General features: G+C 37.1%; 1 protein-coding gene across 4 annotated transcripts in view; it reads right to left on the bottom strand.

The window, feature by feature from the left end:
• LOC145259882 (FAST kinase domain-containing protein 3, mitochondrial-like) overlaps nt 1–23,772 on the bottom strand; it is a gene marked incomplete at its 3' end in the record, with an annotated part of 232,796 nt that overhangs the window by 168,700 nt on the left and 40,324 nt on the right. Inside the window, 1 exon segment of one of the 4 annotated variants that reach the window (XM_080117762.1) lies at nt 9,970–10,126. 4 annotated transcript variants of the gene reach the window in all.

The following is a 23,772-nucleotide window of genomic DNA, read 5'->3' as shown; positions in this document are numbered from 1 at the left end:
TCTATTTTCGAGGTTGAAGGTATTTATTCCATAGGCCGTTTATACAACGTTGAAGCAGGTTGCAAAAATACCTTTCGTTTAATAAGTAGAAAAAAAAATAACGGGGTTTGTATTACTGTACACATAGATTCGAAAAAGTTATCAGAAAGCAAATACATAAATAAATGTTATCAAAGGCAAGATAAGTTACTTTTTTACCTAACTGGATATGTTTTTAGTGTTTTTATTTAATGAAACATGTTTATTCAGCTCGAAAAACATACAATACTTACCGATGTATTGGAAAGTTAAAAATGGCGGCCGACTATCTCTTTCACACGGTAAGTTTGGGAAAATGAGTTAAAAATAAAAAACTAGTTAAAATACTGTTAAAAACGCACCGAATATATATCCGCCTATGTCATGGTAACATATATTGAGCAAGTTTCTAACAGTATTTTGTCTAGTTTTTTATTTATAACTCATTTTCCTCAACTTATCGCCTCAAAGAGAGAGTTGGCCGCCATTTCAAATTTTTGAATACATTGGTAAACACTGTTTTTCGAGCTGAATAAACATGTTACATCTATATATATATAAAAGCGAAAATGTATGTATGTATGTATGTATGTATGTTCGCTTTTTCTGTATGTCAACAAAAGGCTTTTTTCAGAGAAGCGGTCGCTCGCTTAACAACTTTTTAAAACTTTTTATATCACATATAAATCGTAATATCTCACAGTTAACAACCAAGCTCGCCTGTCTATTCAATTTGCTCGATTTCGGGAAGATAAATATTCAATATTATTAATTAGATTAACTCCTCTTCTGATTGTTTTCTAAATTTCATGACGAAATTCTTCACACAATCATGGTACGGGCCTTTAGAAAACAGAGAGGGTCATTACAAAACCTTACTGAAAACGCCATTTTGTGACGTTCACATTTTTATCACTTTATTTGCTTAAAACTATTAAAATATATAATGTACATTCATATTTATTAATTCATTTGAAAGTCTATTCATTTCCGAACAAAACAGTATTATTTTGAAGTCTTGAAGTGCTTTGGTTTGAAAAATATGGCTATTTTAGTAGAACTACCTTGAAATCTGTGATTATACTGTGGGGATTTTCTGCACTGAAAGGTAGAGGTTAACAAGGATTTTGCAACAATGGTTTGTTGCGACCTGTGACTAGGTAAAAATTGTAGAATCTTGTCGGTCTGGTAATAAGGGTAACAATTCGATTTCCTTCAACTCCAATCCCAAACTGAAATCACAACCAAAATTCAGTTCACTCCATCCCTCTTATAATCCAGTTAGCCAATCAAATAAGTTAAACGTAACAACTACCAATATAAAAAGAGTCATCACCCACACAAAAGGCTTCTGCTGCCACTCTTCCTGAGAGTCGCAGGTAAGTGCTTCAAGTTTTCTCAATACACTCCCACTCAACAGAAAACAAAATCAATTGTTACTGATTTTGTAAAGCTTTCTCAATATACATATTCCTCATTCTTGATCCCCAGAGCAGTGGTGACAAACCCAATCCTTTTCATCTGGCGGAGCTGCACTGATCCCAACGTATCTAAAATGGAACCAGTTATCACATTGATCACAGCAGATCATGGCCGATCCGTCATCAGGTTTATTACATCCGGGACAAATCCAAACCTGCTCACTCTCCTGTACTAAAGTGGGTTCCTCAAAACTGGTTTCTGACCAAGAAATTCCTTCTATGGACTCCCAGTCATCATAACAAGGTTCCGGACCATCCTCTTGTGGTTCATATTCCGCATGATATAGATGTTTAAGAGAATATGTTTTCACACTCCCATCACCCCGTCGTATCTGTGCCGATCGTACCATACCATCGTCTCCCGGAAACAATTCTTCTACTCTCCCCAATGCCCAGAAGGGTCGAGACTTGTTCGGGAGTTTTATCGTCACAATATCTCCAGGCCGTACCTTATTAGATATAGTTGGATAACGATCTTGTTTACGTTCTCGAAGAGAGAGTAAGTAATCCTTGTGCCATATCCGTTTAAACTCCTTGAGCAGCTCATCCCGGTTCTTCAAAGATTCCAACAACAGCAGATATCGTAACTGTAGTTTCTGAACGTATATACCGTTCATTGGATAAAACAGGGGAGGGTAGAGCGGTGGCCCTTGATATATCTAAGGCTTTTGACAGGGTATGGCACGATGGTCTTCTAAGGAAAATGAGATCATATGGAATCACTGGAAGAATTCATAATGTAATTAAACCCTTCTTAAGTAATAGAAAAATCAAAGTTGTCCTCGACGGTCGTACATCCAAACAATATGACATAAATGCGGGAGTACCTCAGGGGTCTATCCTTGGACCTCTATTATTCCTGATATTCATAAATAACCTCCCTGATAAAATTGTTTCGGAGATGGGTATATTTGCCGATGACACCACTCTCTATAACAGATATGAGGGGAAAACAAATGAACGCATATCACAGGAAATGGCAGAAACACTAGAGGATGACCTCCAATCCATAGTGGAATGGGGACAAAAATGGTTGGTCACATTCAATGCTGCTAAGACTAAGCTTGTTTCCTTCAATAACTACAAGAAACCTTCTCTACCACCAATAGCAATGGCCAAGAACACATTGCCTGAAAGTACTTCTTTTAAACTCCTCGGCCTAACGTTTACAGGGAATATGAACTGGAATAGATACATTGAGAGCATTGCCAAGGCTGCTGCAAGGAAGGTTGGCTCCCTCTACCGTGCTAGAAAACTACTTACGCCTGACAGTATCCTATACCTCTATAAGGCAACCATTCGCCCATGTATGGAGTACTGTTGTCACATCTGGTTTGGTGCATTTGCTGCTTGTCTCTCGCTCCTGGACAGGGTTCAAAAGAGAGTCGCCAACCTGATAGGTCCAGAACTGTCATCTAGGCTTCAGCCTCTGTCCCATCAACAAGATGGTGCATCCCTCTGCCTGTTCTACAAATACTTTAATGGTGAATGCTCTGACGAACTGCAAACACTTGTACCTCCCCGACGTAACTACCTCCGACAAACCCGACAAGCTACTAAGTCTCATCCCCTTACAGTAGAGATCCCTAGGTGCAAGAAAGCCTTTTACTCCAATAGTTTCTTCCCCAGAACTGCGGGTCTTTGGAACTCCCTTTCGGGATTCTGCTTTCCCAACTGCAATGATATGCAGAAGTTCAAGTGTAATGTTAACAAACATCTTTCTACTCTTCTCCCTTCATAATGACCCCGCTAATTAAGTCCCTAATAGTAGCCCCCTGCTTCAAAGTGGCACTGTGCCTTGTTTGGGGTGAAAATTGAATAAAAAAAAAATAAATAAAAAGAAAACAATATCTGTCTGGACGGCAGTTCCCCTTTATTAATTGGTTGAATCTCCAATCTAAGAAGAAGTCCAGGGTTTTGATCTGGGTGAAGGAAGTGATTGGGCGTAATTATCTCCAGTCCAGAGTCATTCGAACTCACATAGGTTAGTGGTCTATTGTTCACTGCCCGTTGGACATCTGAAATGGCTGTCCACAGCTCAGATTGACTGAAAATAGACCTTCCAACAGTTTTATAGAAGCATTCCTTTGATGTTTTAATCATGCGTTCCCAAACTCCTCCATACCAAGCCGAATGAAGAGGGATCTTAACATGCTTTATATTATACTGCCAAAATTTATCATTAAATTCGGAAGAAGTTAGGGCCTGATTTAGTAAACTAACTCCACAAGAAATGACTTTGCATTGTCACTATATATGTGAGAAGGCAAGCCCCACATGTTCGAAAACCTAATGAAGGCCAGTATAAATGTGTGCACTGTCATGTCCTCAACCAGTTCTAAATGCACCGCTCTGATTTCCAAGCACGTAAATATGAGAATGTAAACCTTAGATTGAAGATTTTGGTTTTGAACCCACAGGTGTCCCGTATAATCTATCCCTGTATGTAAGAATGGTCTTACCAGATTTACTCTATGTTTAGGCAGGTCTGTCATCTTAGGATACGGAAAATGTATCGAGTAGATTTTCTGACAAATAAAACAGTCCTTCAATATTCCCTTCACAGCCTGTCTGCCTTGAGGTATCCAAAATCCTGACATCCTGATTCTACTAAATTTTTTTTGATCCAGCACACCTAAGTGTTTAGCCCTCTCATGCTGATCCTTCACAATTAGATTAGTCAAGGGATGATTCTTCCCGAGCAATACAGGGTTTAAAACCTCATATTGTAGAGTAAAATTTTTTTTGATCCTGCCTCTGGAGCGGACGACACCAGACTTGTCCAGAAATAGGTTTAACTGACTCACAAGGTTCGGAATGGGTTTATCATGAGGTGCATGTAAGAACTTCAATTCAAGGGGAAATGCCTGTTGTTGCATTGTCTTGAACAAGTAGTCAGCAGCAGCCTGTTTATAGTTCAGTTCCTTGCCTCTTGCTTTGGATAGAAATTTGAAGACTCTGGAGACCACACGTAGAAGTTTGTTAAAACACGAAAATCTGCCAAAGGCGACAATAGGCTGAGACCAGTTCTCATTACAGGTGTACAACAGGTTCGTACGAACTATTTGCTGGTTGTCTGCACTAAGACAATCCAAAGTACTATCAGGCCAACAGACAGTTCCACCAGACAACCAGTTTGGTCCAGCACTCCAAAAGGAGAAATTTTCCTTAAATTTAGCTGTTGTCAGTCCCCTAGTCATTAGGTCCGCAGGGTTCTGATTGGAAGGCACATATTTATACCTGATAGCAAGGTTGTAATTTGCAAGTATCACTTCTTCCATCTGTGTCACATCCTTGAGGCGATTCTTCGTGAAAATGTTTTTATGACTCGTCTGCTTGGACATCAGCCAAGTGAATACAATTTGGGCATCTAGAGCCAAATACAAACTTCCAAATTTCGTTCCTCGGTAGGCTCTCAAGACATTTAATTGCCAAAAAAAACTGCTAATAGTTCCAGCGGTGGCAAAGTTTTAGCTTTTAATGGTGCCACCTTTGCTTTAGCAAAAATCAGAGAAGATATACCTCCCTGAACTGCATATACAGAAAACCCATATGCCTTTTTTGAGGCATCTGTGAATATGTACAAATCCGCAGCAGTATCTCTATCAAGTACCTGTCTTCTAAACGATAACGAATGAAGCGCCGACAAATCACTAGCTAGTAATCTCCACCTTTCCTGCATTTTCTTTGGAATGGGATCATCCCAATCAATATTAGCCTTCCACATTTCTCCCATCAATATGCGACTTTGAATGGTGACTGGGAGACAAAGATAATGGGTCAAACACACTGGATGCAGCTGATAGTATTTGACGTTTTGTTGCTAAGTTGGAGTCACAAGTTCGCTGGACTAGGCTGATGGAGTCCGACTCTGGGTCATATCTGTAACTCAGAACCTTTTCCCATGGACAACTGTGAGTTGTCAAAGTCTCATCCTTCCTCATCAATTCCTGTAGCTTTGGGCAATTGGTGTTACATGATCGAAGATCAAATCCTCCTTTCTTCAATCTTTCATGATATAGTTTTCGCAACACACCTTCCGAATTATTCGTACTGACCAGATTGTCAACATAAAAATTTGAATTCAACAGTTTGGTGCATTCATCAACTGGAAATCTAGACACATGATACTTCAATATGCAGTTCAATATAAAAGGGCTTGCGTTAAAGCTGAAGATGATGGTCGTATAACGGTAACATACCAGACGATCATCCCGTTTTAGAAAGAAGCAAAACTTATTTCTATCAGATTGCTTTGATAATCTAATCATCAGAAATGCCTTCCTGATGTCGCCCAATAATGTATATCTATTAGTCCGAAAGAGTAGAGTTAGATTTAACATGTTTCCGGTTAAATTTACCCCTGGGTATGCAGCCTCGTTTAAGGATACTCCTCGCTTGACCTTCAATGAACAGTTGAAGACTGGTCGCATTTTAGTAGTTGCTATGCTCTCGGATTTAAAGACTGGTCGATGAGGGATCCAAACATGTTTATGGAACTGTTTAGGTGAACAATGAAAGGGTTCTATTATGCCCTCTGCCTCTTATTCGTCAAAAACCTCTAAATATTCCTCATAGAGGCCCTTCATTTCCAGAGTATGTACCAGCCTATCCAACACCTTGAGGGCTACTTATTGATTAGAGCGCACCTGAGCTAATTTATCAGTGTGCCACGGTAACTGCACCCAGTACGGTCCCTCCTTAAACTCTATATTTCTCATAAACTCCTCTACCTTCTGGGCATCATAGTCGGACAAGGTGTCATTTTCTGATAGCCCCAAAGACTCCACACTGTAAATCCACTCCAGACCTCTTTCTACAGTACTGTCCTCAAAAGTTTCTTTATAGGGGTCCAAATAAGAAGAGCACACGTCAAGAACACTATTAACGATGGAGGTCGGACACTTAACAGTTCTCATGACTTCTCCACAAACTGGAACCTTGTGTTGGATCGTTTTAATTTGATGAGGAAACATGAAATTCCTGGGATCCCCAAAAGGAATCACTCCTCGTTGAGAAAGCCAAGCTTTCCCATTCATACATTTTATCATTTGTAGGGGTTCCATAAATTGAAACAGGTCTACCCCTATTAACCCTTCCAAAGTTATATTGGCATTTCTTTCTAAATCTGTATCCAGGGTGTAATCCAATTTCGTAAGGTTCTCGACCACAATCGGCAAATGCTCCACTGTATGAATGATGTCTAATTCCTAGTCAATAAGGATAGGTAGCTGCCGCTTTACCCCTGGCGTCAACTCCACTGTTGTGGTAAGTCGCTGAAAATTGCAGGTTTTCCTTCCTAGAAACGTCACAATCTCAAGGTTTACATCTGAGACGGATCTTGGGTCACAAGCCAGATCCTGCAAAATTCTTCCACTAAAGTACAAATTTTGACTACCCGTGTCTATCAAACATCGCAGCTTCACAGCTTTGTCCCCTCTTTGTAGTACGATGGTAGTAATCGGCAAAATACACTGCTGCTCACTCAAACCGGTATTGATACATTCATTTGTTGATGTATATGGCATAGGGCACATGATTGTGTATGGTCCTGGACATCGTTCACAACTGCCCTTAGGGCTTCTTTTACAGGGACAAGAATCACTGATTGTTACTTGTGCATCTATAACATAGTCCGAGTTCTCGACAACGACGCCATCTTTGAGGAAATGTAAGGTATTCCTCACAAACTTGAGTGGAATGACCATCCCTCAAACAAAGGTTGCAGGTTTTATGCCTCTCCTGGATATGGAAGTTCTCCAATGTTGGTGTTGTTGTCTCCGGTTTTCTGTCTGGATGAATGTATCTACGAGAGCTACCATAATCCAAATCTCTCTGGTTTGCTTCAAGGAGTGCAGCCTTCCAGGATTTTAAGATCCTGATGCCCGTATCTAAAATAGAAGTTAAAGATGGATGCGGTGCCCCTACAGACCTCACTAATTCTTCCTTAAGACGGTTGGGCAGTCTTTGGAACAGTATATGAGCCGCTAATGCCCCTACGCCTGAATTTCTTTCCATAAATCCATATCTCAACATAGAGTCCAACTCCGACAACTCATATTTAACCTGAGACAAATAGTTCTTAAGGTATTCAATATCATACCTGCCTCGGGTGGACAGTTTGAATAGGCTAGAGAATATCTCCTCTCTAATGCCCTCTTCATCCCAATAATTATCCTTAAGAATTTTTATCGCGGCATCATAATTATTGGATGTCTCCTCAAGATGATGGATTAGCCGAAACTGACGTCCCGTAACACAAGTCTTCAGGTAGGTTAATTTTTCTCTCCTTGATTTTAATCCCGAAGTGCAATAGTCAAACCTAGTGAGAAAATCTTTCAATGAAAATTTTTTCTCTAAGTCCAGGCCATCAAAACTAGGACATTTGACCTTAGGCCTAAACATAGAGGTGTCAACTTGAGATGGCTGCATTACATTTGGGAGCATGAAGGGAGGAGGAGAATCATCCTTGTGAACCTCTGCGGTTAAAGTTTGTAAATCTCTTTCCACTTCCTCTTTGAATTCGATAAGGTTATAAGCATGCGGTGCCACCCTATCTCTAGGAAGGAATTTAACAAAGTTTTCCTGAACTTGGTCCACTTTAGATAGCCACTCGTTTCTGTTGTCTGTGGTGTTCTCCAAGGCACACGCATCCACTGCGACTCTTTTCTTTAATTTTTCTAATGTGTATCCGATAATGTGTTTATATCTTTCCTCTGTATCCAAAAAGGCCTCGAGTAGATAAGGTTTTTCGGTACTCGTTCATGAATGGTATTGTGCTGAAATGACTATTATTTAGAAAGCCATTATTAATACAGGAGTAGGGGAGGGTGTGTTGTAACCATTTTGTACTTTCACCTAACAATTTAATAAACAAATATCGTAAAAATTAAATTTAACTTGAAAATACCATTAAAAATAGCGTGGTAACATATATGCACAAGCACTGGTTTTCAAACTCTAAACACTCGTTTAAAATGGCATGGCTACAGCAAAAATGAATCACTTTATGGATAAATTCATGTTATAAAAGGAGGAGCTAAAGTCTGTTAAAAAATTGTCTAAACTAAACACTACTATGATCTGGTTTGGTCTGGTCCTGTCTCTTCAATACATCTAATTCAACTCTACAAAGTTTTTCATTACTTCTTATCATTACTAGCACTTATTTTTTTTACATATGAAACTGGAATATAGCCTAAAACAGTTTCATTCAGTTATCATCCATTTATTTATTTTACTTTTCAGATTTAAAATGTCAGTAAAAGCACGACGTTCGGTTTTAACCCGTGGTTCACAAAGATTTGCTGGTCCACCTTGTCGTTTGGATGAAACAGCACCCCCAACTTTACGACAAGTTATCCAGTTTAGTTATTTCCTCGAAAACAGTTATCCCAACTTAAAATATAATCAGATCTCTAAGTTAATTGCCAAGAAAATAATTAGTATTTGGCAAGCAGTTAATCCACAATTGCCCTTAAGGGAACGTTATATAGGACAGAAGATAAATATATTTTGCTATAAGAAGGCCAAACAGATTGGTTGCTGAAAGAAATTTCCTGTCAAAGTGAAAAAAATGAAGGACCAGCTAGACCGACTGTTTGATATATCTTCTTGTAGCTGTAAACTTCCTGTCTTGAGATGTGATGACTTTGCAGTAAAGTGCAAAACAGAAAATTGTCAAACAAGGCACATAGTCTGCACTTGTCCTCCTAACAAGAAGGTAAGATTAATTTTATAGTTTCATCTGCAATTATGTTCCCTTTGTGGAAAATAAAATATTTGTATTTATTATTTATTATGAAGCTATTATTAAACATGCACATTTTGCAATTTTCAGGTTCCATAAGAGGACAGAGCATACTTAAAAGACCAGAGAGAAAAAAGGGCCAAAAGGTCATTATCAACTGGGACCTATCGATAAAGATGCTATAAAAAATACCAAAAGTCTGCTAAATTGGGTAAACTGGAGAGGCAGAACAAAAGACAGGAACAAGTTTCTACAAATATTTCGATACAGTCATCTTCTAGTGAAGGAACAACAGATGACAGTTTTGATCCAGGAAGACAGCTAAAGGGACCTTACAGCCTTTTAAAAATCCCAAGATATTCTATGGAACTTATCAGAGGTGATGTATCTTCCAATCTTGGTGAATGTCTAGCTAATACCTTTCTGCTGGACCTTAAACATATGCGCCTTCGTCACCCAAAATTAAATTTGAAGGACATAATTTTAGATAAATCCAAAATTGATAGAAAAAGCTAGAATAAAACTATTCAGTAATTTGCAGCATGTCCATCAAAATGAAAATCTACTTTGTGTTGGAATTGATTGTAGAATAGATAAGGACACTTTACAATACAAAGAAGTTGTGGATGAAAATGGAAAGAAAAAGATAGTGAAAAACAAAGGAGCAGAACGTCACTTAACTTTCACCAGAAAAACAGGAAAGAAGAGCAAATATCTTACCCATAAAGTGATACCGAATCTGGGGGCAACTGTTGTTCTCTTAGCTGAAGATGGTGCCGCAGTTGTAACAGAATATAACAGTGTGGATATTGTTAAGGCAATTTTGGTTGATAATACCACTACAAACACTGGCTGTGAAACAGGACTTATTACAGCTCTTGAAAAAAAAAATTAACAAAAAGTTACATACTATTAAATCACTTGATGGAACAACAAGAAGCCCAACAACATTTACTGGTCCTTTGGGGAAACTTTGTATCAATAATTATCAAGATTTGCCTCAAGTAGAATTTCCAAATATTAATGGCCCTCTAGATCATCATCATCTGACAGCAGAAGTAACAAGTAATTTAAGTGGAGACCAGAGGCTACTTTGTGAGTATGCTGTTGGCATTTCTCAAGGAGAAGTTAATCCAAGATATGCAGCTTGTAAAATTGGGCCCTTGAATCAAGCAAGATGGCTAACATTAGCTATAAGTTTAATGTGTTTATGGACCAGAGGTGTCTATCCTCAAACACTCCATGATAAATTAAACATTCTGGTCAAATTTATCATCCAAGTGTATGCAGTTAATTGGTTCGAGATCAAAACTGACAATTTTTTTTAACTAACAACAGTATATTTTTAATCTGATTCAGAGCACAAAACAATAATCAACTGAAATTCAAAATACTGTTTTTAACAGTTTAAAATATAGTGCTTTTGCACTACTTCCGGAAAATATAATTTCAATAAATTCAGATGAATTGGAAGTGAGAGAAGAGGCCATTAAAAAGATTTTGTCCATTAGGTAAGTAAATATTCATCCATTAAATTTTATTATCTCAATTTACCCAAACAATAGTCGGATTTATTCATATTGCATCACAAAAATATTTAAAAAAAAAAAAAAGTCTTTTCATTTTTCAGAAATAGTGAACCACCAAAAAAAACAGACTGAAATCAATTATGCAGCCACACATTGGTCATATTTGATTGATCTTTCTCAAACTGGAGTTTGCACTTACAGAATGTTTTACAAGTGAAGAACTTGTAAAATCGTCTATGACAGAATCAAAACTAGAATTTCCTAAATTACCCGCCCACTCACAAGGAGTAGAAGGAGCTGTGAAATTAACAACAGAAGCTTCACAAGTTGTTTCATTGGATTGATCAAGATATATATTAGCAGAACATCCGGCGTTGCCCGGGATCGAATGAAATAGGTTAGAATATATATTAGCAAAATACCTGGCGTTGCTTAGGATTGGATGAAATAGGTGGAAATATATATTAGCAGAATACCCTGAATCACCCCGCATTGAATGAGATAGGTGGAAATATATAGGATTTAATAATGCAGGTGAAGATAAATACGAACAGAATACCTGGCATCGCCTCGGATTAAATGATATAGGTACAAATACAGAATAGACGAATACTTGGCGTCGACCGGGATTGTATTAGATAGCTGCACTTATACAAAAGCAGAATATTCGGCATTACTCAAACTTGCATGAGATACGTGAGATAATTTATTTGCAATATCCCCAGCGTCACCCGGGATTGAAGGAGATTGATGGAAATAAAATATACATAAGCAAAATTTCTGGCGTTGCCCGGGATTGAATGAGATAGGGGTAAATATATATTAGTAGAATAATCACTTGATAAGTGGTGACACCTATGTAAAAAAAAAAAAAAAAAAATGTTTTATGTACTCATCCCGGAATGATGTGATGGTTGTAGGAGTGGGTAGAAAGAAGCATGATTATGTTAATTTTAAACGTGCTCTTGAGTTTTCTTTTGGGGGATAAGTTGGAGAAAGTAATGTCCGTTTTGGGGTAAAAAAAAGTTTGTGAAATTGTTTAATATATCTATTTAAATTACCCGTCTTAGTGTAGTTAAAATTATTTTAAATATGTGTTGTATATTCACCATCCTTGCAAAGGTAAAATTATTTTAAATATGTTTTGTATATTCACCATCCTTGCAAAGGTAAAATTATTTTAAATATGTTTTGTATATTCACCGTCCTTGCAAAGGTAAAATTATTTTAAATATGTGTTGTATATTCACCGTCCTTGCAAAGGTAAAATTATTTCATATACATGCTGTAAATTATCTACCCTAGGTAAGATACGATTATTTCATACGTCTAATACCCGTCCTAGCTAGGTAAAAATATTCTTTTGCTCGAAATAGCAAATGATAAATAGACATTAAAAATTTCTCACTCCTAAGAATTACAAATATATTCAAAATCAAATTAAATTTTCTCATTGTTTATACGGTCCCGAGCTACTTTCTAAAAATTGTTTCATTCTTAAAATTATGGTAGCCTTGGTGGTAGGAGAAATTATTTAACATGTTGTACAATACCTGTCGATAGTATGTGAAATTGTTTCATGTATGTTTTTTAATTACCCGTCCGAGGGTAGGTAAAATTATTTTAAATATGTGTTGTATATTACCCATCCCCGCAAAGGAAACGTTATTTCATATATATGGTATAAATTACATTTTTTTTTTTTTTTTTTTTTTTTTTTACATAGGCATCACCACATTATCAAGGCCAAGAGGCCACTCAAGGATAAGGGTTAAAGAGTGTACATTAGAAATTGGACAATATAGTAATCATTAGTAATGAAAATTTGGTAAATTTGATAACTTATATGGAACGGCTCATCAAGAACTTATTTACGTTAGACTTAAAGACAACCATATTGTAGTCAGCCGGAAAGCAGGAAAACGGAAGACAATTCCACAGGCGTGCAGTTCTAAGAAAGAAGCTCTGTTCATGGAATCTACGTTTAGGTTTAGGCACAGATAAAGAGTGGGGGGAATTATTGATAGTGTTTACAGCTAGACGAGTGTTTCTTGTGAAAGTTTGGCGAGGGGGGACCATAGATTGAAGCTCAGTCGAACACTTTCCATGAAAATAACGATACATCAGAGACAAACTCGCAACATCTCTTCTGTGAGATAGAGGTTGCAAGGAAGAGAAAAGGACATCTCCTACGAGGCTACAAAGTCTATTTTGAACTCTATCAAGGCAGGCCAAGTCCTTTCTAGCAGCTCCTGCCCAGATGTGGCAACAGTATTCCATCCTTGGACGTACCTGGCTCTTATATAGATAGAGAATAGCATCAGCAGTGAGATATCTACAGGATCGATAGAAAGATCCCACCATTTTCCAGCGGCCTAGGCAACAGATTGGATGTACGTGTTCCATTTAAGATCAGGAGTCAAGCCAAGAAGTTGTCAAAACTTGAGGCCTCCTGTAGACGAGAGCCATTCATTTCAATTGATGCCAGATGTGGATCAGAATGTTGATGATGTAAAGAGAGAAGCTTGGTTTTAGATGCATTAAAAGTAACCAGCCACTCCTTGCCCTATTGTACTACGTGCTCAAGATCAGAGGAGAGAGAATTGGAGAGAACTTGGTCGTTTACTGTCTTAGATGTGCTACCATAAATGGTAGTGTCGTCAGCATAGATGTCTACAAATGATGTAAGGATGTGATTTGGAAGATCATTAATATAGATCAGGAAAAGAGTTGGGCCCAGGATGGATCCCTGAGGGACACCGGCATTAATACTGTGAGCTTCTGATTTTTGCCCCTCAACTACTACTCTTATGAACCTATCAGAAAGAAATGATTTAATAATTGAGAAGACATTTCCAGCAATACCATAGCTAGAGATCTTATGAAGTAAACCTTTATGTCATACCCTATCAAAGGCCTTAGATATGTCAAGAGCAATTGCCCTAGAAAGGTTGCCACCGTCGAGAGATTTGCTAATCCTATGAGATATAACTGTAAGCACATCTGCTGTAGATCTAGCAGAACGGAAACGGTGTCACTTGTTGAGATGGTTGATTACTTCTGTATTTAACACAGATTCCAGCAACTTACTCATGATGCACAGGAGACTTATTGGCCTGTACTGAGAGGGGGATGAGCGATCACCTGAATTCTTAAATACAGGGCATACTGATGAAATTTTCCAGGGAGATGGGAAACTATTCTCCTTAAGACAACGTTTAAACAGTTTTGTAAGTATGGGCGCTAGTTCAGGTTGAAGTTTTTTGAGTACTATGATTGGAATACCGTCAGGGCCAGTGGAATCAAGGTTTTGGATTAGCCTGGCAACATCATGTACAGATATACGTATATCACATAGCGTGTTTTCTGATACAGGAGGAAATATTGGGGGTTGGCAGCCTTGATCGCAAAGGGTAGAATTAGCTGCAAAGTTCTTGACAAAGAGTTTAGCTTTATCTGATGCTGACGAGATTACCTCAGGTCCATTGATAATAGTTGGGATGGAGCACACGCTTCTGTTCAGGATTCTGTTTGCTATTTGCCAAAACTGGTGGGAACCAAGCCGCTGCTCAGCTACTTTGGACTTAACAGATTGAGCATACAACTCTCTTGCATTCTTTATTACTTTCTTACAATGGTTGCTGGCAGACCTGAAAGCGGCTTTAGTTTTCATACATCTATTACGTTGGAAACAGTGGAAAAAGTGATTTCTGTGCGCAATTGCAGCAGCACATTCTGGAGAGAACCATGGCTGGCTGTTAGGTTTTTGCTGAAACTTTTTCGAGGGTATGAAACGGTCAATACCTACAATTACCCATTCCATCAGGTCTAATACTATAGAGGACACATCCTTTTTAAACATGGAATGCAGAGGTAGATCAGATATAAATGTACGGAAGCTATCCCAGTCAGCCTTAGTGTATCGATATACTGTACGATGGAGGGGTACGTCTGGGGACTTATTACATTTCATTTTTATCTTAATTGATACAACAGAGTGGTCGGAAGATCCAAGAGGCGACAGAACAGAAACTGAACATAGTTCAGGGCAAGTTGTGAGAAAAAGGTCTAGTAGGCTCGCATACTGGCCGTCATTGTCGGGCACACGGGTGGGTTCCTGAACAATCTGAGTGAGGTCATAGGCAATGGAGAAATCATGACAGAACCTCCCCTCATCATCGGTCTTGTTAGAGTGGGTCAACCATTCGACGTTGTGAACATTGAAGTCTCCACATACGTGAATGTTAGCTGAAGGATAAGCAGATAGGACTTGGTCAATTTTCTCAGATATGCTTTTAAAGATAGTAACTCCGCTGTTGTGGGGGCGATAGAGAGTAAATAAAAATGCCGTAGTGTGAGCTAAAGCAACCCGGAAGCACATATAGGGTAAGTTAGGATCTTCCCTGGAGATGTCCCTACCACATGGAAAGCTATCTTTAATATAGGCACATATTCCATGCCCATGGCGATCTTGGGGGTCAGATTTAGAAGTTAAGTTAGAGTATCCTTTAATTGTGAACTCTTCTAGGGAAATAGCCTGTCCAATGCCAGTTTCACTTAAAAATAAAAGGTCTGGTTTAGTCTCCTGTAATTGGGTTTCAACCTCTGGAAGGTTAAAACGTAGGCCCCTGATGTTGGAGAAGGAGACATGGTAGTAGGGGTCTACGTTGGAAGTTGGAGAACCGGGTTTAATCATGTATTTTTTCTTGAAACTTGTCATGATGAATTTTTGGAATTTGTGGACTAGGTCGTCAGATTTACTTAGAGCAGGACAGAGAGGGGAAACTAAGAGAGAAAAAGAAACGAAGAATTTTTTTTTTTTTTTTTTTTTTTGTAGCTAATGATAAGGTAAAGCCGTAACAATTACCCACTAGTATGGCATCGAGAGGCCCCACCAGAAGCTACTGCATGGTCCAGAATCCATTCACCAAATGGCAATACAGCAGCTCCAGTACTTTGCACCTGCTGATAGGACAGCCTCCTTGACTTACAAGATAAGGTACAATTATTTGATATGTGTAATGCCCGTCCTAGGGTAGGTAAAATATTCATTTGCTTGAAAAAGCTTATGATACATAGACATTAAATATTCCTCTATCCGAAGAATAACAAATATGTTCAAAATCAACCTCAATTTTCTCATTGTTTATACGGTCCCGAGCAACGCCGGGTAGCCCCACTAGTCTATATATATAAAAGCGAAAATGTATGTATATATGTATGTGTGTTTGTATGTCTGCTAAAAATTTTGACAGAACAAAAATTCACAAATTCGGTTTCATTCGCCTGACAAATATCGAAAAATTGGCTAAAAACGTTAATTTTTTTCACCCTGAAATCAGCACTTTTCTACAGAGGGAGGGGGGGGTCAGCAAAAACCATCCTCTCATGAAGAAGTTGCTTCTATACATGCGTCATACGATGTCGTAACCCGATTTAGTTTAAAGATTTTAAAAAATGACCTAACTTTGTGTACGTTGTCTTAGGTCAGTTGGTTAGAGCACTGGGTAATTATCTAAAGGTTTTGAGTTCGAATCGTGGTGTAAGACGTCTTTTTTTTTTTTTTCTCGATATTTTAAATTTTAATATTGAAGCAGGATTATTTAAGCCATTTTTCACGTAACGTTCGTTTTTCTGGGTTTTTTTTGGGTTTTTTTTACTTCGCTTATTCTTACGTTTTCATTAACACCCTCCAACCCGATCAACAATACACACCCAAAACACCCGGAGGTTTATTTCAGCCATTTTTCTCATGTTTTTTTGTTTTCAGATTTTTTAAAGAAGTTTTAACGTTCGTTTTTCTGTTTTCTTTTTTGTTTTTGTTTTTCCGATTTTTACATTTAACATCGTTCATTTGCCTTACGTTAGTTTTTTTGTGTTTTTTTTTTCGATTTTTTTAAGTTTGAACTTTTTTATATAATATTTAATTTTTATTTAATACTAGCGGGGGGTACCCGGCGTTGCCCAGGTGTTTGTAGGTGTGTGTATGGGGGGGGGGAGTAAGTAATAACCCTGAAACGATGTTTAAAAAATCGGAAAAACCAAAACAAAAAATAAATAATAAAAAAAGCAAAAAAAAAGCAAAAAAAAAAAAAAAACACTGTGTGTATAGGGGTGGTAAACTAAAGAATAAGCGAAGTAAAAAAAAAAAAAAAAAAAAAAAACGTTACCCGGGTGTTTAAAGATGTAAAAGAAAAAAAAAATAGATTGGTCGGGAGACGGGATTGAATTCGGAAACCTTGACGCGGAGGTTAAACAAATGCCAACCACTTAACCGTCTAGGCCAGGAGTAAGAGAAATTGATTAGTTGATTAGAATGTTAAAATAAGGCTTATAAAGCGAGTGAAAGAGGTTTGATTGACAGATAGCCGCTAAATAAGGTCATTGCTGGAACGTTACAAGATGACATAGCAGTATTTTATTTAAAGCTGGAAAGCTTTTTGGGGTTTGTTTACTTTGTTTCAATGCAGGGCAGTTTTCGCTTCCCCAAGATGATGGTGGGGGGAAACCAGCTCCCCATTTAAAGGGGATTGTCCAGAAGATCAAAGCTGATTGCTTGTGGACGTTCCCGGCGCGGTACCAAGAACACCATGTTAGCTTTGAATTAGTTTCGCTTTTTATACAAAAAAGCCCAATCAACACGTGAGAAGCCAAAATAGCAATAATTTTGTAAAAGTTGCTGTAAGTAAATCTAGATGGTACGCGCTTTCCCAAATCGTAGATATTATTATATAGAGGGTATATAAACAGTTGTAAGTGATAGTAACCCCCCCGGGAGTGTGTGCGAAAGAAGCCTTTGCGAGACATACACGAAATGGTCACACACATTTTGCCTTTTATATATATAGATTTAAAAATATTTACTTCGCTTATTCTTATGTTTTGATTACCCCCCATACTGCCCGAGCACACACACCTCTAAACATCTGGGCAATGCTGGGTACCCCCCCCCCCGCTAGTCTATATATATAAAAGTGAAAATGAGTGTTTGTACGTATGTATATATGTGTGTTTGTATGTCCGCAAAAACTTTCCACACGGCTCACGGATTTTCGCCAGATTGGTATCATTTTAAACTTCCAACTATCGCCTGACAAATATCAAAAAATTGGCCAAAAATGTTAATTTCTTCACCCTGAAATCAGAACTTTTCTACAGGGGGGGAGGGCAGTAAAAACCGTCCTCTCATGACGAGATCGCTTCTACGCATGCATCATACAACGTCGTAACCTGATTTACTTTAAATATTTGAAAAAGTGACACAATTTCGGCGACGTCGTCTTTGCTCAGTTGCTTACAGCGCTGCCTCATCATCTAAACGTTTGGGGTTCAAATCATAGTGCGAAATGTCTTTTTTTTTTCTTTTTTTTTTAAATTTTAATATTAAAAGCAGGGTTATTTAAGCCATTTTTCACATGTTTTTCAGATTTTTTAACGTGTGTTTTTCTGTTTTTTTTACTTCGCTTATTCTTAGGTTTTCATTACCCCCCCCCCCCCCGACCACACACATCTCCAAACACCCGGGCCACGCCAGGTACCCCCTGGGGTAATTTCAGCCATTTTTCACGTTTTTTTTGGTTTTTATTTTACAGATTTTTTAACGAAGTTTTAACATTCGTTTTTCTGTTTCGCGTTTTTTTTTTTGTTTTTCCCATTTTTACATTTAACATCGTTCGTTTGCCTTACGTTAGTTTTTTTTTTTAATATTTACTTCGCTTATTCTTATGTTTTGATTAACACCCCGCCCGAGCACACACACCTCAAAACACCCAGGCAACGCGGAGTACCCCCCGTTAGTGGAATATAAGTATAAATATGGATAAATTCTTAACAATGAACAATGGAAGTACCCATTGAATAGTATTTTTTATAGGTAAGTGATTTTTTGGAATTTATATCTATATATATATATATATATATATTATCATTATCGAATTAAGTTAAATTCGTTGATTTTCTTTAAATCTTTTTTAAAGAAAACCGATTTAAAAAACAAATATTGCATAATTTCCTTTTAAACCTGTTATTTATATATATAACTACTTTAAAAATGTAATTCAAACCCTAATTTTTTTCTTCAATTAAAGGAGCAAAGACCAAATTTAAAAAAAATAACTGGTTTAATAGCAAATCATGCAATATTTGTTTTTATAATCGGTTTTCTTTTAAAAAAGATTTGAAGAAAATCAACAAATTTTAACTTAATTCGATAATATATATATATATATACACACACACACATTCCAAAAAATCACTTACCTATAAAAAATACTAATCAATGGGTACTTCCATTCTTCATTGTTAAGAATTTATCCATATTTATATTTTATATTCCATGTCCTTTCTAAATAAAATATTTTTTAAGCAAGGATTAAAAAAAAACGCGACATCAGTTGTTTTTCACAGTTGAAATAAAGGGAGACAAATGTCTTCTTTTCTTTGAGTATAAATCTCCGGTGGCTTTAAGCGACAGAATTAATGTCTCTTTCTATTGCGTGTTGTAAACACAAGTTAGTAAACATGGGCCACCATATATGCAAAAGATCCCATTTCACTTATAAGTTTTTGCCGTTAAAATAAAAACAACAAACAAAAACAGTCTACCGATTTTTTATTTATTTTTTTTATACATGAGTTTTTGATTTAATATATTTTATTTCTTCTTTACGGAGTGAATTTTTTTTTTTTAAATATCTAAAAAAATTGAATGAAATAGAAAAAATTATCGTAATTCTACGAAATTTTCTGAACAATATAACAAGATTTCACTTTAAAAAAACAAAAAAATTCTACATGTTTTTTTAAAAAAAAGGTTTAAAACTTTGGACTTTACTGTTCTTTTTTTGTTTTAAATCAGCTTATTTTATTTATTGATCTTTTATCTTCAATTTGTGATATATAAATTTGAGGTGAGATTTTTAATAGAAATTTCAAACTGGCGGGGGAGGAATTAAAAAAAAACAAAAAAAAAAAAAAAACGCTTGTCTAGAATATTATATTCAGTTATTGGAAAGAGCATAAAATTTCACATTGAACCTGAAAATATCTTTAAAATTGAACCAATAGAAAAATTGAGAGATTTTTAAACTTTAAAAATTGAAAAAATTTAACTCAATTGATTTCATTACGTAAAAAAAATGGCTGCATGAACATGCGCAAGCACTTTGTAAATACTGTTTTTTAAAAAATAAAAAAATAATATTCTTTTTTAAAACAACTTTAATAGTTTATTTTGGAAGTATATTCCATAAAGACACTTTAAAAAGAGAAATTACAAAATTTTTATATTTTATTTGCAGTTTTGTGTTTAGGGGTGTCAAAAATTCACAAAAAATTCTGATACACCTACTTATGCACTTATTGAACCGCACCATTTTTAAATAGTATTTTCAAGTTAAATTAAAGTTTTACGATATATTTTTTATTAAATTGTTAGTTGAAAGTTCAGAATAGTTACAAAACACTCTCCTTTCCCCATGTTAAGGCTTTCTAAATAACATTAATAAGTGCATAACTTATGCACTGCATAAGTACCAAAATATGGTATTAATTTACTTTAAGGCCTGTCTCACGTTCGTATATAACAAAATATTTTTTTGTAGATTTCAGCGTGCTAAAAACGAATCTGAAAACAGTTTCCGTCGCAAAAAAATAGTTTTCATGATATGAAGAAATTACTTTTTCGAAAAGTCGGTGATCACTTTTCCATGTAAATTTAATTTAAAATGAGTACCCACTTCCTGGCCACCTGAGAGAGGGGGCATTTTTTGTGTGTTTATTGGCTAAAAAGTTTTTTGTTTGATTTCTTTTGCATGGTAGTAACCCCTGAACTCTTGGACTATTTTCCATTTCACAGCCTAGCTTTTGTTTACGCTACGCGCGAGCATAAACGAATGTTGTTAAATGTGCACTCGAATACCAAACTGCCTTGTATTGGTAAATAATTAAAATAAGATGAAAGACAAGTAGTTTTTTCATATATTAAACCATGTAATTCTATATGTTTTCACGGGTGGCAATTTTGTATGCGCGCGCGTGACGTTTTTCGTCTAATTTTAATTTTTCGTTAATACTACACTGTGACAAGGCAGTTTGGTACGCGAGTGCACATTGTTGCGGATCAGGATATAAAATACCCTAACTCGCTATAAGAAAAAATAATTAAACGAATTGAATGAAGGAAACAAAGAACTCAAATGCTGGAATAAAATAAACATGTTTATTTTCTGTTGAGAAATGAAAGTTTTCGGTGTACACGTGTTCATTCAGCCGTTGACGACAATGCGCGTGGAAGGAAAGGGGGAATGCAATAGAGAAACGCAAAGTGGTAAGCCGGCCTGCAGAAAGAGAGGGTTAAGCTCAGTAGAGCGTTGCACACATGTCTGTTTTGATGGACCAAAGGCGAAGGGGAGATAGAGTGACGTTAGAGCACGCGGTTGGATCGTCGACTAAGCAGCTCGAATGCTGGTCCGGACGAAAAAAGGGAAGTTAACAGGATTTGTTGACTTTTATACTGGAGTTAGTGTTCTGGGTGCACATGTCTGGTTTTCAATAAACTTTGCGACCAGTTTTTGTTGTTGTTGTTTGTGGTGTGTTGCTTTTTGTAATCTCTTTGTCCATTTCTGAGTGTGTATGTTCTTGTATTGGAGTAGGAGAAATGTGTAATTGTTCGTCTATGAATGCAGGTTTAAGTCTGTCTATTGCTATAGTGTCTTTTTTTCTCTTTTTAATATCATAAAATACTTTTTACTCCCGCCGAGAACTAAATAAGGTCCGGAATAATTTGGACATAGTGGTTTTTTTACTGCATCGTTCCTGATAAAAACGTATTTACATGTGTAAATATCGCTTGGAATGAAAATGTTCATGTCTGGCTTTTTGGTTGGAGTAAATTTTAATTGTGACATTTTGTTTTAAGTCCGTCACAGAAGTTGTCGTTGGGGAAATGTCTGTATTGTTTTCGCAGAATTGTCCTGGTAAAATCAGTGTTGATCCGAAAACTAATTCTGCAGGTATGCTCTGCAAATCTTCCTTCACAGTGTTGCGAATTACTAAGAGAATGAGTAGCAAATTGTCTGACCAGTCCAATTTGTTTTCGTTCATAGCCAAAGATGCTTTTAAATGTCTATGAAATCGATCCACCATACCGTTTGCACAAGGATGGTAGGCAGTAGTCTTAATGTGCTTTGTTCCCAACAAATGGTTGAATTCAGCGAAAAGAGTTGATTGGAACTGTGAGCCCCTGTCCGTTGTGATTACGGAGGGCACTCCGAAAATCGCTATCCAATCTTGTAAAATTGCTCTGGCTATTGTTGCGGCTGATATGTCTTTCACTGGTATTGCTGTCGGCCATCTGCTGAATCTATCGACTATAGTAAGGATGTGTGTATGTCCTTTTAAAGTGGGCAAAGGTCCAACCAAGTCGATATGCACATGAGTAAACCTAGCATCTGGTACACTGAAAGTTCCTGAAGGTGATTTTGTGTGCCTGTGAACTTTGTTTTTTTGGCAAGGAATACAAGTTTTGGTCCAACTACGGATGTCCGTATTCATATTTGTCCAAACAAAACGTTCCGCTATTAATTTCACAGTGGTACGTTTTCCTGGGTGGGACAAATTTTGGAAGTGCTGGAAAACTTGTCGTCTGAGGCTGGGTGAAATATAAGGGCGAGGGTGTTTTTGTGAAACATCGCAATAGAAATTTGTTGTTCCGAATGGTATCGCCATTTCTTTCAGCTTCAGTGAAGTTTTGTCCATTATAGCTGGGAGTGTGGTATCGGTTAATTGCTCTTGTGCTATTAATTCCATACTTAGTGGAGTTGAATTTACAGAAGCAATTGTTGCGCGAGATAAAGTGTCAGCTACGTTTTCCTGTCCTTTTTACGTACCGTATATCGGTAAAATATTGGGCTATAAAGTCCAGGTGTCAAATTTCTCGTGGACCATATTTGTCGATATGTGTGTGTAGAGCAAATGTTAGAGGTTTATGATCCGTATAAATGGAAAATTTTCTGCCCTCGAGATGTTTAAAGTGCTTAATTGCAAGGTAAATTGCAAGTAACTCTCTCGAGAAAGTGCTATATTTAGTCTGCGCTTTGTTTAACTTGGCAGAGAAGAATGAAATAGGGGTCATTTTGTTATCAGAAATTTGGCGAATGACAGCTCCTACTGCTATTTCCGATGCGTCCGTCGTAAGCGTAAGTTCCGTTGCATCGCTATCTTGGATATATGTAAGTTTGGTGAAGTTTGCCAAAGCAGTTTTCGAATGTTCGAAGGCCTGTAGTGCAGGTCCTTCCAAAACTAACTGTTGGTTTTTGGTTCGTTTTTTTAACAAGTCCGTTAAAGGTGCGAGTAACGTGGAACAGTTAGGCAAAAAAAACGTTGGTAATAGTTAATTATGCCTACAAAACGGCGTACTTGCTTGACAGATGTCGGTAGAGGGAAATTCGAAATAGCACTTACTTTTTCAGGCAAAGGGGAGATTCCATCCTTGTCAATTAAATGTCCGAGAAATTGAAATTCCTGGTGGCCAAAAACACATTTATCAGTGTTTAGTTTAAGACCGAAATGTGACAGTCTTTCAAAAGTTTGTTCCAGGTGTAGCCGGTGTTCTTCAAGGTTTCTGCTGGTGATTAAAACGTCGTCCACATAAGCGAATATGAACGACAGACCTCTGAAAACTTTGTCAATCAAACGCTGGAAAGTTTGACAGGCGTTTCTCAACCCAAAAGGCATCCTTAAAAACTCGTAAAGGCCAAATGGTGTGGTTAGTGCGGTTTTATGAATGTCTTCTTCCGCGACTGGAATTTGAAAATATGCCTTAACGAGGTCCAGTTTGGAGAAAATTGTGGCGCCTTGGAGTCCATTGGCGAAGTCATGGATATGGGGAATAGGATATCTATCTGAAACAGTTTTTGCTTTTAAGCGTCTAAAATTTCCGCACGGTCGCCATGTGGTGTTGTCAGCTTTCTGTACTATGTGGAGTGGTGATGAC

This window comes from Euprymna scolopes, chromosome 35, assembly GCF_053919585.1.
Source record: "Euprymna scolopes isolate OS-2025 chromosome 35, ASM5391958v1, whole genome shotgun sequence".
Classification (NCBI taxonomy): Eukaryota; Metazoa; Mollusca; class Cephalopoda; order Sepiida; family Sepiolidae; genus Euprymna; species Euprymna scolopes.
This window is presented reverse-complemented; position numbering and strand designations above follow the sequence as displayed.